Below are 17,666 nucleotides of genomic sequence, written 5' to 3'. Positions count from 1 at the left end.
TTCTCTGATTTAGTTGACGTAATTGAAAGTGTCACAGGTTCTTCTTGTTTTCGTATTAAATGTAAATATTTTTGAAGAATATTATTATACTGATTCCACTTTTCTTCATCACTAAGCGAAGATAACTGTAAAATCTCTTGCATTTCTTGATCCAAATTAGATTCACGTTTCTCCAGGGCTGATGATGATGATGATGCTGGTGTTTGTATACGATTCAGAACTTCGGGTGGAACTAAAATCATCTTCTTTGCGTGTTCCATTGTACTAACGGAATAGTAAACTTGATAATGCACCAGTTAAAGTAGGAGCTAATAATGCCGGTAGGAATCCACCCTGCTGCTGCACTAATAAATGCTTATTCTTCTTTTGGATGGAGTTTCCTTTCTTCACAAGATATCGAAGCGTCCTCTTGTATCGCTTTAATCTTGCTTTCTGTGTCTTTGTAGGAGGTACATTCCCTTTTAATATATTATAACAACATTCGCAAATACTTCGAATCACAGAAGAGTCTGCATTGGCCAGTATAGCTTTACGTAATTTAGGATTTGCTTTGCTCAGCGTACGAAGATCTCCGTGTTTTACTCTTGGAGACATATTGTCAGAATGAAGAAACATAGTTTAAAACAAACATTATAAGCACATCTTCTATTTCGCTGGAACATAAACGTAATGATAAATATCATCAGGAAAGATATTTGTTTGAAAACGAAGTTCATCTGACGTATCCTGTTTTAAATCAATAAACAAATAGCCATATGGTAACTTTGTTGCTTCGTTAAAACTTTCTTCAAGAAATTTTGGATTCTTAGGAGTTAGTTGATAACTTAAATGTTTAATTTGTGATTTATCTCTTGGATTTTTAAATAATACGAGATAAGAACAATTCAAGCTCATATCTCTGCTTTCTTTTCCCTGATGAAATATGTTTTGTGTAATAAATAGTACACTAAGATTTCTATGATGAGAACCCTTTGTAAAGAAATCAACTATATTGCGGATCACTTCACACATTTGATCATCATCAATAATAAGATGTGGTCTAGTTTCAGGTAAAAAGTCTTTTGTTCGACGTAATCCTTCAATAAATTCTACTTTTGTCGATATTTCTCTGTATGCATTTTGCCATTCTGCATAGTACCAATAAATATGACGAAACGATGTATTAACCATACGTGATAAATTGGACAGGAATCGTATTACAAAGGAAGTGTTTCCACATCCACTTGGTCCGGCAACAATACATGAAAAGGGATGTTTCCACGTCGTGTCCATGTTAAAGAGTATGATCATTCTTTCTTCATACGTATATTTATAAAGGGCCTTATTACATTTCTCTTCTTCTTCTTTTGTTGGAAGTAGTTTAGCCATATGGAAGAGTATCATATGAATTTGGTATTCTACGTCGCTTAATATAATTTATCTCATAAATTTTTGTTTCGGGCATGCTGACGATAGTATGGTCTTTCATGCGGCAAATTTTTTTCTCATTGGTAATTTTGACTTCAGTGGGACGAGATTCTTCTTCTTCTTCTTCCGCATCCTCTTCACTATCTACTATCATTTTCTTCATTACATCAAAATTTAGGTGTTTTGAAGATTCATAGTTTAATGAAAAGCCCCGTATCTTGCATACTTGAAACTCCTTCTTCGTACTGGGGTCAAAAATACGTAATCCATAGTTCTTGGGTCCAGCCGAGACGTATTCTGAAATATAGGCCTCTTTACCATACTCGAGTACTTCATTTGTTAAATCGCCTAAAAAGTCACTAGTTGGAATTGTAGTTTCACCAGGTTTTTGCGTATAAATGACTGAATCTGTATCAAAATACAATACTCTTTCTTGCAGTTGATCTAAATACTTGTACAATTCTAATCTTGCTTGTGTTGTTGTGTATGCGGCTATGACGACGTTTACTGATGAACGTCTATATCATGAGATGTTAATTTCTCATATAATTCCTTTGGATCATTAATAATGCTTACATGACCCATGTTCTCACGTTGTCCAAATTTTCACCAAAATGAAATTAACATTAATTTAGCTAAACTTCTAAGTGCTGGATTATGTTGAATTTTATTTTCATCGAGAGGTATTCCTTCCTTTTCATAAAATTGCTGAATGTACTTCTGCTTTAGCTCATCTGTTTCACACCATGCTGGCCATCCACTAGCTTCCGTTTTTGCTTTCAGGAAGGTGTTTATGTACTCTGCAAATAAGCCGCCACTTTTTGTTTCTTCATCATATTGAACAACATCATATGCCCAAATTTCATGAATATCTATTATTTTGTATCCTTTTTCTAATGTTTTTCTTACTTCATCTGCTACCCATGTACCATGTAGAACTCGGTCTTCATCGCTGTGATTACAAGATGACTGATTTAATTCATCACAACATGTACGACAAAGTGGAAACATCAATCTATCATTTGACTTGTAAGGAAGAACTGGATGTAAGAGATTTTTTGGAGGTAGAATACTTAGTTTAACTAATCCTTCAACTTCTTCAATGGTGGGAATATTTGAATCTCCAGACAGATAGATAGTAGGATGACGAATTGGAAACTTCTTAGTCTTAGAGATATATGGATAAAGCGAAATAACATCTTTATATTGAATGGTTTCTCCTTCAGATTCTTGTGCTCTTTGATACAAACGTATGGCATTCACACGTCCTCCATAAAAAGCGTCACGAGGATTTAATGATGTTTTCTTTGTATACGGATGATTACTAACATACTTCTTCATCTCCTCATTTCCTGCCAATTGTTTTTTAAATTCACAGCCCCATATTTCATGCACTTCACAGCCAAAATCTTTTAATTTCTGGATTTTCTTCTTTGTTGCTTCATATCGAAATTCCATGGTATCTGTAGCATTGTTATAGATGGGTTTATCTCTGTCGTTAGGGTAACAGTAAATACAGCCATGTGTAAAATCGCCTTCATATTCCCACACGTGTATTCTTCCTGTGTTGGGATCTGTCCATACGCCATCTACTTTCATTGATGCAATTCGTTTTTCCTTACTACGAGCAGCATTGGTAATTTGTATGTTTCTTGTTTTTTCTTCCCAAGCTATCCATTGTACTGCTTCAACTGATTGGACATCTCTCCATCGATACCCGTTCTTTGGTATAATACCAATCGTATTTTCCTTTAAGAAATTTCTACGATATACCAAATTACATGCACTGGCGATTGTAATGCATTCAAGTAAGGAATTTACATTTGTTTCAGATTCAAATGTATTCATAAAGGAAATACATGCTTGACGTAATACTTCAACATCCTGTACACAATATTTGATGAGATCGATCGTTTCGATGGTCAGTATACCATTGGAGAAACTTGCGTCTTTCGTCTACTTTCATGCTTTCTGCTCCATAATATCTAATGTCTGGAAGTGTACCTTCATATGTTTGGTTCTCACGTCGATTGAAAAAGTGTGGGAAATATCCTTTGCACGATTGAAGACCAAATGCACCACTTAATTTACTTAGGGGCATAGGAAGAAAGCTTAGTGAATCAATGAATGTTACGTTCCCTATTATAAGAGATTTTCGCTCCTAATTTTCGCTCCATTCATGATTACTTCTGGAGTCCAATTCATCTTCTCAACCATGGTCTTAATGATGAAATGTGCATCATAGCCCTTAGAATTATGGGCCACACATGTTACTGATTTAATGTTTGGACGACGTTCTTGAAGGTGATTTAGAAAGTCTTCTATTACATTTTCTCCGTCAAATATATTTTCTCGTTTTCCACAAACGATAACATTTTTTTATGTCATTGTCTTCATAACATGTGTAACATGTATGCTGACTAACCAAGACATTAGGTATATGCTCATGTCTATACACATGTTTGCGTCCTCATGTTCTATTTTCGTATCTTGTGTGCATTCAATATCATAAAACACAATCATTGCTTTCTTCTCCATGATAATTTTTTCATTGGCTTTTTTTAATTTTCTTCTTTCATTCACTTTCATGTAACATTCATGATTGGGTGGTACTATAGCATAGCAAATGTTGCAATAAGTTTCTTCACATACATGAGAACCTTTTTCTTTTACTACATAAATTTTCAAACACTGGACACAACATTTCAGAATGGAACATAAAGGCTTTCCATTTTGATACGGCGCTGACTTGTGATAATCATAGCATGACTGGCCATAAAATTCTCGATTACAATCATTGCAAGTAATATGGGTTTCTTTAAAGTCACATGGTGGCTTCTGGTGACAACGAAACCATACTGCTGTACAATGTTTCAAATGTACTTCCTTTTTTCATATTTCTTATGACAGCTTTCGCAATAATAACTACAGCTAAAACATGATGTCAAGCTTTCAATGACGTTGTAGTGGTTATCTATGAACAGTAAATTTAAAGCAGTTCTCTCGTTATCACTTGGTGGTGCTTCAAACATAACATCACTTCCTGAAAATCCCCTATACACTGTAATTTTATAATCCTTTAAATATTCCTGAAATTTACGAATTTCAGGAATTCCACCACCATGACTAAGATCTACACCGGCAGCTTCACACAGATCTTCTGCTTCTTTTTCTATGATATATTTACTTTGATTTTTTTACATATCTGATGTATTTAGTTTGATTTCTTCCCTTGTATTTTTTCAGTCCTATGGCAACGACGATTGCATGTGCTAAACATCTTGTGTCTTTATTCTTAATTGTGATAATACCACGTTTTGCCTTTACATATTCCTCAGTATTCATAACATATTGTTTCAAAGGACCTTGTCCTCTTGGCATACGTACATGATGAAAACTTACGATGGAATCTTCATTTATAAGAAAAGCCGCATTACTTTGCAGTACTTTCTCATAACTAGTTTATAGAACTTCTGCTGAGAGATTTCTTGCTTCTCTGAACGATAACCAAAAAGGGCGGTGTCCTTCTCTCTCATTTGTGATTGTTATTCCTACGTAATCATGCTGGTCCACATCACGTAGCAAATAATCTATTAAAGCACGTAGACTTGTTTCAATTGCAGTAAAAGGATTTTCACCTGCACGCACGGTGCCTAGACGGAATCTTAACATTGTACCAGCCATATTGAATCTTCTGTATTGTCTTCTGCGTTCTTCTATTATATGAAATCTATTGTTTTCATCATTACGTCTGTTATTTCCAAATCCTACTTGTATATTTGAGTTTCGTTCTGCTGCAAATACGGATAACAACTCGTCCATTCTTTTTTCTATTTGGTATAAATCGATCTCTATTTCTGTATGTTCTGTATTAGCCTCAGCTAATATTTCCATAATTGTTGGATATATTACTTCTTGCTGATCATGTTCTTCTTCTGTTTTAGGATTAGGAAATAAATTGGTAATCCATTTTTCTAGCTCAGTTTCGTAGAACTCATCTTCTTCTGTCTTCTTCTTCTCTTCCTCATTGTAAATCTCTCCTATTATTTGGGAGAACGTTAGATTTAGCAATTGTTCTTCTTCTTCTTCTTTTGTTCTTTCTTCGACGTTTTCTTCTTCTTTTGCTCCTTCTTGTAACCATTTTCTAATTTGGGCAATACGTTCGGATGCTTCTTCTTCTTCTTCTGCTATCATTCTATTACCTACACTTTCCAATATTACTAATAGTTCTTCTTCTTCTTTTTCTTCTGCAACTTGAATTTCACTAGCTGCATCTCTTTCTTCTTCTTTTCCTTCGGTATTGATGATCATCTCTTCTTTTTCTTCTTCTTCTATGAGTTCTTCCTCCTTTTGTGTACCTTTCTTCATTTCATCTTCTTCTTCCTTCCTTTCATGATGATCATCTTCTTCTATTCCGATTACGGCATCTATTTCCTTTAGAAGAACTTGCGTCTCTTTATTTACTACAATCTCCTCTTCTTCTTCTTCTATGTCGTTAATAAATGCAGTAATCTCTTTTAATAGCTCTTGCGTACACTTGTTTTCCATTTTTCTCCCCGGATGTATATACGTAATGCAAAACAAAAATTTTCCAATATGTATATGTAAATAGTGGATATATAAGTATTATTTCAAATAGAATATAAATAAAAGCGCTTTAAAAGAATATATGAATAAATAAAAAGGGCTATATATAAGTTATTAACAATGGAATAATAATATCGGTAAGGATAAGGAAAGTCTGATACAGTTATCATTATTTGTATTCAACCTAAAAGAAAAAAAGAAATGAATTGGTTACTTATTACCATATTCCAAATAAATATAAACAGTATATATACACATAAATTTCAATTCATTATACGGAAAAAGCAGAAATTTCAAAGGAAAAAATAGCATACCTTTTAAGTAGTTAAAATGAATTGTAACTTTTTTTTCGTATTCCATGGGGGAGTGAAACAAATGTATGTTCACAGTTTGCTTCAAGTGTATTGTCTAATGTATAAACGCTCTCTACGTGAATTTTATACTTATTCCCCTGGAGACCCCCAACTTTAACCCCCCTTAGATGATGTGTTATTGGTTCAGAATATCATCATTGAACACAGCGACACCGAGAAGACCCCCCAACATCAATCCCCTTAGATGATGTGTTATTCAGTTCAGAGTATCATTATTGAACACAGCGACCCCGAAAACTATGTATTTGACACTACTATTGTTCATTTTAAATTATTTTTACGTGTCTCGATATCAATCCTGAAGACCTCCCAAACATCAACCCCCTTAGATGATGTGTTATTGAGTTCAGAGTATTATCATTCAACACAGCGACCCCGAAAACTATGTATTTGACACTGCTATTGTTCATTTTAAATTATTTTACGTGTCTCGATATCAATCCTGAAGACCCCCCAAACATCAACCCCCTTAGATGATGTGTTATTGAGTACAGAGTAACATCATTGAACACAGCGACCCCGAAAACTATGTATTTGATACTACTATTGTTCATTTTAAATTATTTTTACGTGTCTCGATATCAACCCTGAATACCCCCAAACATCAACCCCCTTAGTTGATGTGTTATTGAGCTCAGAGTATCATCATTGAACACAGCGACCCCGAAAACTATGTATTTGACACTACTATTATTCATATTAAATTATTTTTACGTGTCTCGATATCAACCCTGAAGACCCCCAAACATGAACCCCCTTAGATGATGTGTTATTCAGTTCAGAGTATTATTATTCAACACGGCGACCCCGAAAACTATGTATTTGACACTACTATTGTTCATTTTAAATTATTTTTACGTGTCTCGATATCAACCCTGAAGACCCTCCCCCAAACATCAACCCCCTTAGATGATGTGTTATTCAGTTCAGAGTATCATCATTGAACACAGCGACCCCGAGAAAGACAGACAGACCTTGTTGGCTTTATTGTGGGACATAAAACTCAAAGATTTCATTTCATTGTTCAAAGATTTCATTTACAGACAGAAAGACAGACAGGTATGCATCATATTATCAAAATTAAAACACCAGGTCTTGCGTCAGCTGATATCTAATTGCAATGCGAGTCAGAAAACATTCAAGAATTCCATCTTATCATTTTCTTAGAAATCAACGTACAGTGAACAGAAGCATCATACAAACTCGCTTATATGTATGTGTTTATAAAGTTAGAATTTCATCTCTATCGAACACGGAAACGCGAAGTAAATACATTGTCTGAAGTACATTTATAGTTAAATGAAGACCTAACATATTGTTTTATTCTTTTAGGAATAATCATAGACCGTAATATTTTTAATAATATATTTTTACTTACCTATTTTAATAAAATCGTCTTATGATAACACTTATTCACAACTCTAGTCATCCAACGGATCAACCACGCACAAAGACACACACACACACACACTCACTATTTCAAATATCGTCGGCGGCAATTCAAAACCTGCTATGTGCATTTTGCAGGAGAAGCGAAAAACAGTATCCTGGTTAGCTTTTTGGCTTTATAAAAGTGATGTTATAAGTAATATTTGATGCTGCACGTAACTTGATACCTTTTCAAGTAACTTGAGAAGGTACCAGTTACGTGCAGCATCAAATATTACTTATAACATCACTTTTATAAAGCGAAAAATCTAACCAGGATACTGTTTTTCGCTTCTCCTGCAAAATGCACATAGCAGGTTTTGAATTGCCGCCGACGATATGAAGTGAAAGTTTTTACGCGGAAGAGGATCGACATGCACTTTACTCTTCAAACACTGAATCACAAATGGTCTCTGTACACATACATACATACACACACACACACACAAACACACACACACACACACACACACACACACACACACACACACACACACATGCTTGCCTTAGAGAAACACGTTTCAACAAGTTCGATCATGCCTACCATAATCGAAAACATATCTCGTTACGATTTCAATACATAAGATAATATCTTTCACATCAAGACTTGGGAAAGTCATGTTTCATTTTGTTTACACAGGTATCTATATGGGACTGTATTTCAATTCTAAATTTCGTTGGAGTAGTTTCTTGTGCTATGGGAATATGTTATATTGCAATTTCTCGTCACGGCTTAGCAGCAAATTCATTTGGCATAATCTGATCTTTAATTTCTCTACATAAGTGATTCTAATTACTTGTCATAACAGACATCATCATGTGAATATCCATATAATACATTTCACATCCTACGTTTTTAAACAATATGATATGCTATGAGAAGCTTCCCCTATTAGAATATGCTCAATCATTGGAATCCATTCGCAGGAGGTCTGGGGGAGGAGTGTATAGGTATGTGTTTCGTTATGAGACTCATATATTGTTTCTTGTCCCACGTGTTAAAAAAATCGTGAAATACAATATTTACCTTAGCAACTAAGTCAATTTCGTGAGAAGCTTTGATCATTTGAATATCACGTCTTTGGTTCATAATCTACAGACACTTTGTGGGAATAGGACCAAGGGCTAAGCAACACGATTTTGCATGGGTATGTGTTTCGTTATGAGACTCATATATTGTGTCTAATCCCACGTTTTAAAAGAAAATCATAAAATATAATATTTATCTTAGCAACTAAGACCAATTTCATACAATCTGCTGAGAAGCTTCGATCATTTAAATATCATGCTTTCAGTTCATAACCTACAGACATTTCGTGGGAATAGGACCAAGGGGCTAAATCGCTTATGCTCTTTGGCTTTCCAGGAGGAGTAGGGGGTGCCGGGGTTTAAATAAACCAAAATTTTCCCACGGGCTTCTGTGGTAGCCGTAAAAGGCTATGAAGATAACAACCAAAGGCTTGTCGAAACTTGCCTCCCAATTCCAGGAAATGATATCGATTTCTAGGAAAACAAGATCAAATTTCGCTGACTCGGCCATCTATCCGCCCGGACATCTACTCTATGTTTCAATTATATTTGTCAAAACACATCTTATCCGTTAGGTATATATCTTTGTTGTGCCATGTGTTTATTTAATAAAAAAAACTGTTATTAATTATCAAAATGGGAAGTTTGTTCAGCATTCATTCACACTCAATTACTTATAATTTCATCATTCTTCGCTAATATTTACAGGGAGAAATATTGTTTGCTTACATTTAACAAATGTCTACGACCGGCTTTGATACTACTACTTGTACTATTGGTCAGTATAATATAACTGCACGCATAATATGACTGTAAATTTCTTCCTTATAAATATGTACTTTCATGCAAAGTATTGAATTTTAGCTGTAAATCTTCCAAAATGTGGTGCGGCAAAATTATACCAGCATCAGATTCTCTGTTTAAAAGAAAGATATGTCCAACAAAATTTATTTCGTAGATTGTATGACTGTGCACGGAATAATATTTTTAGCGGAGTATGTTTAGCAGAAGGGGTTCAGAAACACGTAAATAACACAAAATTTACAGGAGAAATGGTTTATGCAAGTACTTAGACTTAACATAATGTAACCAAATCTGACTTAGCCTAACCTAAACTAACCTAATATAACCTCAACTAACCTAATATTAGTAGAAATAAATGAAATCCAATCATTTTTTGGAAAACTATGTTGGATCCCAACACTAACATAACATAAACTAACCTAACCTAAACTTACCTAAAATGACATAACCTAACATAAACTAACCTAATGTGAACAGAAATTACCAAAATTGTATTAAAAAAAAGAGCTGGACCCCTTCTTCTAAACATAGGCCTTTTTATCATCTACACTAGCATGTAACTAGGAGATAAAATTCCGTCTTCCAAACCAGAGAACACTTACAGAACCATATAAAGAAGTGCGTTCAAAGAATTTTATTGAGCTTAGTGAGGTCTAGTAGAAATCTAAATTAGGACTCCATGCTAAGAATATACAATGAAAATAAAATTCTGTATTTAAGTAGTTTACCTTTTATGTTTCTATCCAGAATTAATCAATTTTGTCATTTTTATATAGTTCTACCATTCCTGGAAAAAGTCGTCGTCTTCTTCTCTAAAACTGTTAACGGCTAGAACTAAAGGTGCCCAAAACATACAATCCTATATGCTACAAATGTAAAGTGTTATCTTTATACCTCACAAGGAGAATTTTTGAAATTAGAACTAAACTATTCATGAGTTAATAGTTCCTATGCCTGGGTACCATGATGGGTAAACGTAAATATTCTGGAGGAATTTATAACAAGGATTATTAGCTATAGAATTACCCCACACAGCAATGAAATATTTTCAAACCGTTTGTAAAACGTGCCATCATTTACCTTCAGAAAATGTATCCTACTTCCCTTAAGGAAATATATTCCATATGTTGTTGAAAACATTTTACAAATAATACTGAAAATATTATCTGAGTACACTCAAAAACGTTGTAAAAATATTTTGTACGCCATTCGAAAAGTTCAGTGTTAATGCTCTTTTGGGTGCGTATTCTTGCCCCTTTGATTTCGTACTCTTCCCTACATACGGAGGTAAGAGTATGAATTTGAATACTTTCATTATACGAATTCTAGTTCCTCCAAGGACAGGTATATAAAAGTTGAGTTCACATTTTGTAAAGCAGAGTTCAAGTTTTGTGTTCCATGTAAAAGTTTTCCTATGTAACTATTTTTTACGAAAATATATAAGTTTAATTGAAATTTTGCGTACTTTTGACCCCTTATCCTCAATTATTATTATTATTATTTTATTATTACTATTATGATTCCTGAAGATTTGATAATTCAAGTATTGAGACATCCGAGTATTCAAATATTTGAATATAAAAAAACGCATGTCATCGTCGATCGCTTGCCATCAAAAATCCTAAAGTAAAAAAATAATTGCTCGACGCAGAATCGATCCAAAAACCTCCAAACAACTGGTCGAGCGCCTTGCCTACTGAACACGATCACTATGCGGTGACTGATTCCTCTGTAGTCTGATTATGTTTGGTTTCTTTGCCTCCGTTTGCGACGTTGTACGTTATTTTTCTTCGTTTCAAAACGTTCTTCGATTTTCGTTTATGAGTAGTCAATAACTTCGGCTTAGTTTACATTAATAACTTGAGTTGTTCTTAAAGCTTTTGTTCACAAATTTGTTTCTCCTCCACACGAAACTACAGATATGACAGATTTAATTCTCATACTCTGCATTTGTGTCAAGGCAGTCGCCATTACCTGATCAATGACTTCTGTCTGCCAGGATAACCGTGCCCAGAAAATATGGCGAGTATACTGTAACTTACATTTTTCCGCAATAACATTGTTTTTGTTACGTATATCTTTTTCTTTACGTGTTCATGAGAGAAAGAAATTAGAAACTAATATTTGTTTAAAATTTTGTGAAATAAAGATGTTATAAGCAAAAAATAGAAATCAGTAGCAACTTGGGGCTTCTACCAACGTTAAGTGAACAAAGAAATGACAGTACAAGTATTTGGAGTCAAGGTAGACATGAAGTTTGAAACTGATATTTCAAAATATTTATGTTTTTATTTTAATGCACACAGTACTGCAATGATAACTAAGTCAGGATTTTACATCCAATTAAGTTGCAACACAGGGGCGTCATTTCAGACTTCGCTTGCGGGTGCCAGAGTACCACCGACATAACACTTTCACATTTTGTACTAGTATATTAGTAGGCAATCTATGAAACTATATGTAATCCTCAAACTCTTGGGGAGGCAATTGCCCCTCTGCCCCCCAAAATGACGCCCCTGTTGCAACATTATAATTCTCATTAGAAAACCCTAATCGGTAATGCGAATTTAAGATTGCCTATACTTTAGATAGGATATAAAAATGTAAAATGTAACCCAACCGTGTGGCCGAGTGGGTTGCGAGGCGAGTTAGTAAATTACATGTCTCCTACGCGACAGTTCGAGTCCATTGTAATCCTTTCAATATATTTTTTTATAAAGAAAAACATTTTTTAAAATCACGAATTATAATAGCACGCACTGCACGGGTAACAATTTATTTATGAGCTTTCATATAAAAAGTACATTTACTAATTAATTATTACTCAGTAAGATTTTAATAGTTTCACTGCTTGACAGTGCCATCTGTGAATGTTATGAATACGAATTGGTTTCAATAGTACGATGATCATGGATGCTAATATGTGTGGTCAGAACTTGCGCTTCCACAAACCTCAAGTTCACGCGCGATAAAATAAAATTTCTGCATTACGCACCTTTTTCAACTACTTTTGATAGGTATACTTGCTATTTATCTTGAGACAAACCCTCCTCGAAAGGTTTGCTTTATTACATATTGTATTTGTGACGACGCTTCGGTTATCACATATGTACTTTGATTTAACGTAGAATTGCATACGTCAAAACAGTTGAAAAACTTTCTGATTCTTTTAACGTTCCTTCAGTTGAGTGAGTTGATTTTGAGTTTAACGTCCATTTCAGCAGCGAGACAATATGAGACGTGGACCTACTTATTAATGTGGAATCCGAACCACATGAATTCCCACCAGAAAATGAACCCGGATCTCCCACGCCTTAGCTATATTTGAATTTGGACCAGAACGCTCTGAACCGGATTTAAGAGAGCGCACTTGCAACCCCTGAGTTTTTCAATGAATCGCTTTTTTTGTAATTATATTAATTTTACTTTTGAAAAGGTGTAACCAATATGTTTTTTTAACATTTCCATGATTTATAGGTAGTTATTGTTGAACAGTTTTCATTTTTATATGTGGCAATACTAACTTTCAAGTTCCCCTCTTTTTTGCCTCTATTACTAGTCATGTTGCTTTTTAATAAATGCCAAAAACACGATTTTTATTAACAAAAAGAAACTGTTCTACTAACTGTGGTATTAATCTCTAGCTGAGTATTTAATTGAAGTGAAGTGAAGAATAACAGGAAATATTATGTAATAATTATAATAGTAATACTAATGATAATAAAGCATCTGAATGATAAAGATATTTTTTCACTCTCCTATGAAAATTCCTGTGGGCTTCCTAATTCTGGATATGTTTTTTTAACAATTTGGCAATTATGATTTGTATGAAAGACAAAAGTGTCTTATCAGTTGTTCTACAAAGAACTAAACAACTGACTTTGTTTCTGTTTGTCTTTTTAAAACTCAATGTTACGACTTACAAGGGACAAAAACAAGTAGAAGGCCACGTGATTTTTCGCCTAAGGGCAGCTTCAGTGCTAAAAAAGAGACAGACATTTTGTCAATATGTTGACAAGCTATCAATCTGTCACACACACATGTTCTTTCAAATTGTTTGGTTATAACGTAGGTTAATCAAACCACGTTGTTGTAGGTAATAGAGGAGATTCCAAAAGACCGCATTTTAGCTCTTGTAAAAGTCGACTTCAGCATTGCACAAGCAGCAATAAGTGTTGGAGCTCCCACAAGGACTGCTGAACGATGGGTACAGCTATATCGGGAAACTGAAGTATCTGCTAGACGTTCAGATAAAGAATGAGACCTACTATTCAAATATGACCTATTTCCCCATGTGCGTTTGATATGAAGACTAATTTTAAGTGAGCGAGTAAGAAAACAATAATGAGGATTGCGCTGTTTCATGCAAATGATAGTAATAAAAAGCTACTACTACTACTACTACTACTACTACTACTACTACTACTATTATTATTATTATTATTATTATTATTATTATTATTATTATTATTATTATTATTATTATTATTATTATTATTATTATATGTGATTTCACCAAAATTAACAGACGAATTACTCACAAAACTCAAAGAATCAATGCACAATGCCTTAATAAATGATCCCATAGCAGGATTCGAACCAACGATCTTTGCATTTAGTATCCCATAGATCACGGATTGCACCGCGCAATGCCACTGGCAGTCTTATAATTAGTTAATTTAAAGTTCAGAATAGATCTAAACGTTGAATAGAGAACAGAAACAACAAAAACATTATAACATTATCTAAATTGTGAAATATTGTATTGAATAATAACAGTAATGTAAAATAGTGTGCGCCTTTCCTTATGTTTACCATTGATATGAAAGAGAAGTAAGGAGAAAAAAGTGATAGTGCTGACTAATAGCTAGAAAATAATGTATGCTTTTCATGACTAGACTTTCCTTCAAGAATATTACTTTCAAGATATTCCAGTCTGCTCTTCCTAGACACAGTAAGTAGAATATACCTCTGTCCAGTGAATTTTGATGGAATTTTGATGCCCTCCCCGCTGGTGTAGTGACTGGAACTTACGCCTTTAGTGTACGGGGTCCCGGGTTCGATTCCCGGTGGAAGAGCCTTCGGAATTTTAACGGTCCTGGATATGTATATATTCGTCTCCCTGTCAAATTTAGTAAAGATAAAAGAGGCCTTGTATACGTGAAAACTCGGGTTGCTCAGGAAACTGAGGTATGATCGGTTGATCTTTAAAAAATGGGGTAGAGGAAAGGCGCTGAGCTTGAAATCAAGGTATTTAGATTTCTAATATCTCCTAGAGCTGAGATTTTATTCAAAAACATGGTTTTTCTATATAGTGGTTGAATCCGGAACCTTTGCATTCAAACCAAGTTAGAAATCTTCTGGAATATATTTGTTAGCCCTGAAAAGGGCTGTTTTCATTATCCAATTAACAGGAGATCCAATGTTCCTAGTCATTAATATCCACCTGGATCCTTCTTGGCATAATATTTTTTGTTACTCTTTACAGCAATTAATAATCAACAGGAAATTTATACCAGAGTTAGTAGAACAGTTTCTCTTTGTTGATAAAACTCGTAATTTGGCATTTATTAAAATCAATATGGCTGAATCTAGAGGCAGAAAAGAGATCTCAAAAGTTACTATTGCAGGTATAAAAATGAAAACTGTGTTCAACACTGACTACATGTCAATCAAGGAAATTGTAAGTAAACAAATATTGGTTACAGCTTTTCAAAAGTAAAATTAATATAATTATTAAATTGCATTCATTGAAAAACTCAGGGATTGCAAGTGCACCCTCTTAAATCCACTTGAGAGTGTTCGGATCAAAATTCAAGTAAAGTTAAAAGAATGAGAAAGTTTTCAACTGTTGTGGCGTATGCAATTCTACGTTAAATGAAACTACATATTTGATAATTGAAGCAACGTCAGAAATAGAGTATCCAATAAAACAAACCTTTCGAGATGGGTTTTGTCTCAAGATAGATAGTAAGAACACCTATTAAAAGTTTTGGAAAAGGTGCGTAACGCAGAAATGGTATTTTATCGCGTGTGAACTTGAAGCTTCTGGGACCACTAGTTCTGACCACACGCATTAGCATCCTTGATTATCATAACATTAGAACCAACTCATATTTCGTAACATTCACAGACGGTAGGATCAAGCACGGAATCTATTGAAAACTTACTAGGTAATAATTAATAAGTGCCTTCACTTTTCCGTTAAGGCTCATAATAATATAAATTGTCACCCATCTAACCTGTGCTAATGCAATTCGTGATAAAAAATATTTCTTTAAAAAATGATAGGACTGACGTGGACTCGAACTGCCACGTAGAAGACATGTAATTTATTAACTCGTCTCGCAACCCACTTTTTTCCCTCAAGAGTTAAATGATTCACACAACATGCCTCATTAACTTGCTTAACCACTTATTACTATCTTTTTACGTGTTTTATTCGCTTAACTCGCTTCTCTATTAAAGTAGAATAACAGGGATATGAACACAAAAACATCGAGGACAGTTAAAATTCCAAAGGCTTTCCCATCGGGAATCCAATCTGGAACCCGATACACCAAAGGTGCACGTGGTAGCCACTATACAGCGGGAAATGCACTTACTCGGCCACACAGTTAAGTTATACTATTTATATTTTTTCATGGTACCCAAAGTATAGGCTAATCTTAAGTTCGCATTGCCGATTCGGGTTTTCTAACGAGAATTGTTGTGCTGCAACATAATTTGGATTTAAAATCCTGACTTAATTAGCACTCAAGGACTTTGCAATACTATGCGCATTAAAATAAAAACATAAATATCGTGAAATCCAAGTTTCAAATTTCACTTCTGCCTTGACTGCAAATACCTTTGCTGTCATTTCTTTGTTCACTCAATATTGATTGGAGCCAAAAGTTGCTATTGATTTCAATTTTTCGCTTATGTTACTTTATTTCCCACTATTTTTGCATAAAATTATAAAGAAATATTAGTTACTAACATCTTTCTTCCATGAACACTCAAATGAAAAAAAAAAACTTACGAAAACAAAATTATTGCGGAAAAATGTAAGTTACAGTATACGCGCCAATTTTTCTCGGGACAGTTGTATATACATAAAAGTAGACTGAAGGGAATAAAATTGTATGCAAACATAGTAGACGTAAAGTAAGGGATTCCGCGTTTCGTATTTTTCTTGAAAAACGGTTGGGAGGGACAGTTGATCCTTGAAACTTATGACCACGAAATGTCGAAATTGATAAAGAAGCTATTTCAGGTGTGCGTAAAGTACGTCTGAGAACGGAGAAATCTTTTTATTAAGTGCGTTCTTAGATGCTGTAGCCCAGTGCTATTCAACCATTTTTTCCTCGCGTACCCCTTGACACAATTCTACATCCAATTGTGTATCCCTGAAGCTGTTTAAGAGGAATTAAATCGAAATGAACTTATTAAACTTAATACACATGTTCTGTTGATTTAAAAGAAGGCAAATAGAGACCCAACAAAAGGACAATCACTGTGCCAATCAAAATATTCTTTATAGGAAGATAAAGTGCAATCCGAAAGAATTAACATGAGATATTTTCAAACATATGGGAGACATCCAGTTCTACTGAGGAGGATTTTCGCCTCATCTTCCCTGTTAATTCGTGCACTAAGGACAATGTAAAAAATTAAAAAAAAAAAAAAACAACTAATTGTAGCTTTACACTTAATCTGTTAATGAGATGACTGAGCTTTTCTCCGGGATGGTCGAATCTTCGAGAGTGCGAGGATCAGAGCCGATTCTGGATTCAAGAAATTTCTCTGTTTCGTTTTTATTGATGTTAATACAGAGAAACTCTGTTCACACAAATAAGTTGATGGAAATACAAGAAGTTGTGAATTAGCTCTGTCACTAATTTCATTGTACTCTTTTCGAGCATAAATACAAAAGTCAGAAATTGACAAGTTATCGAATTTGATTTGCAGCGAACTGTCAACAGTCATTTCCAGCAGACCCCGAGAAGCAGATTTACGTATCCCAGAAACATTTTCGCGTACCCCCGGTTGAGT

Source organism: Thermobia domestica, chromosome 1 (assembly GCF_964235325.1).
Source record: "Thermobia domestica chromosome 1, izTheDome1.hap1.1, whole genome shotgun sequence".
Lineage (NCBI taxonomy): Eukaryota > Metazoa > Arthropoda > Insecta > Zygentoma > Lepismatidae > Thermobia > Thermobia domestica.
The sequence above is the reverse complement of the archived record's forward strand: the minus strand, read 5'-3'. Positions refer to the sequence as shown.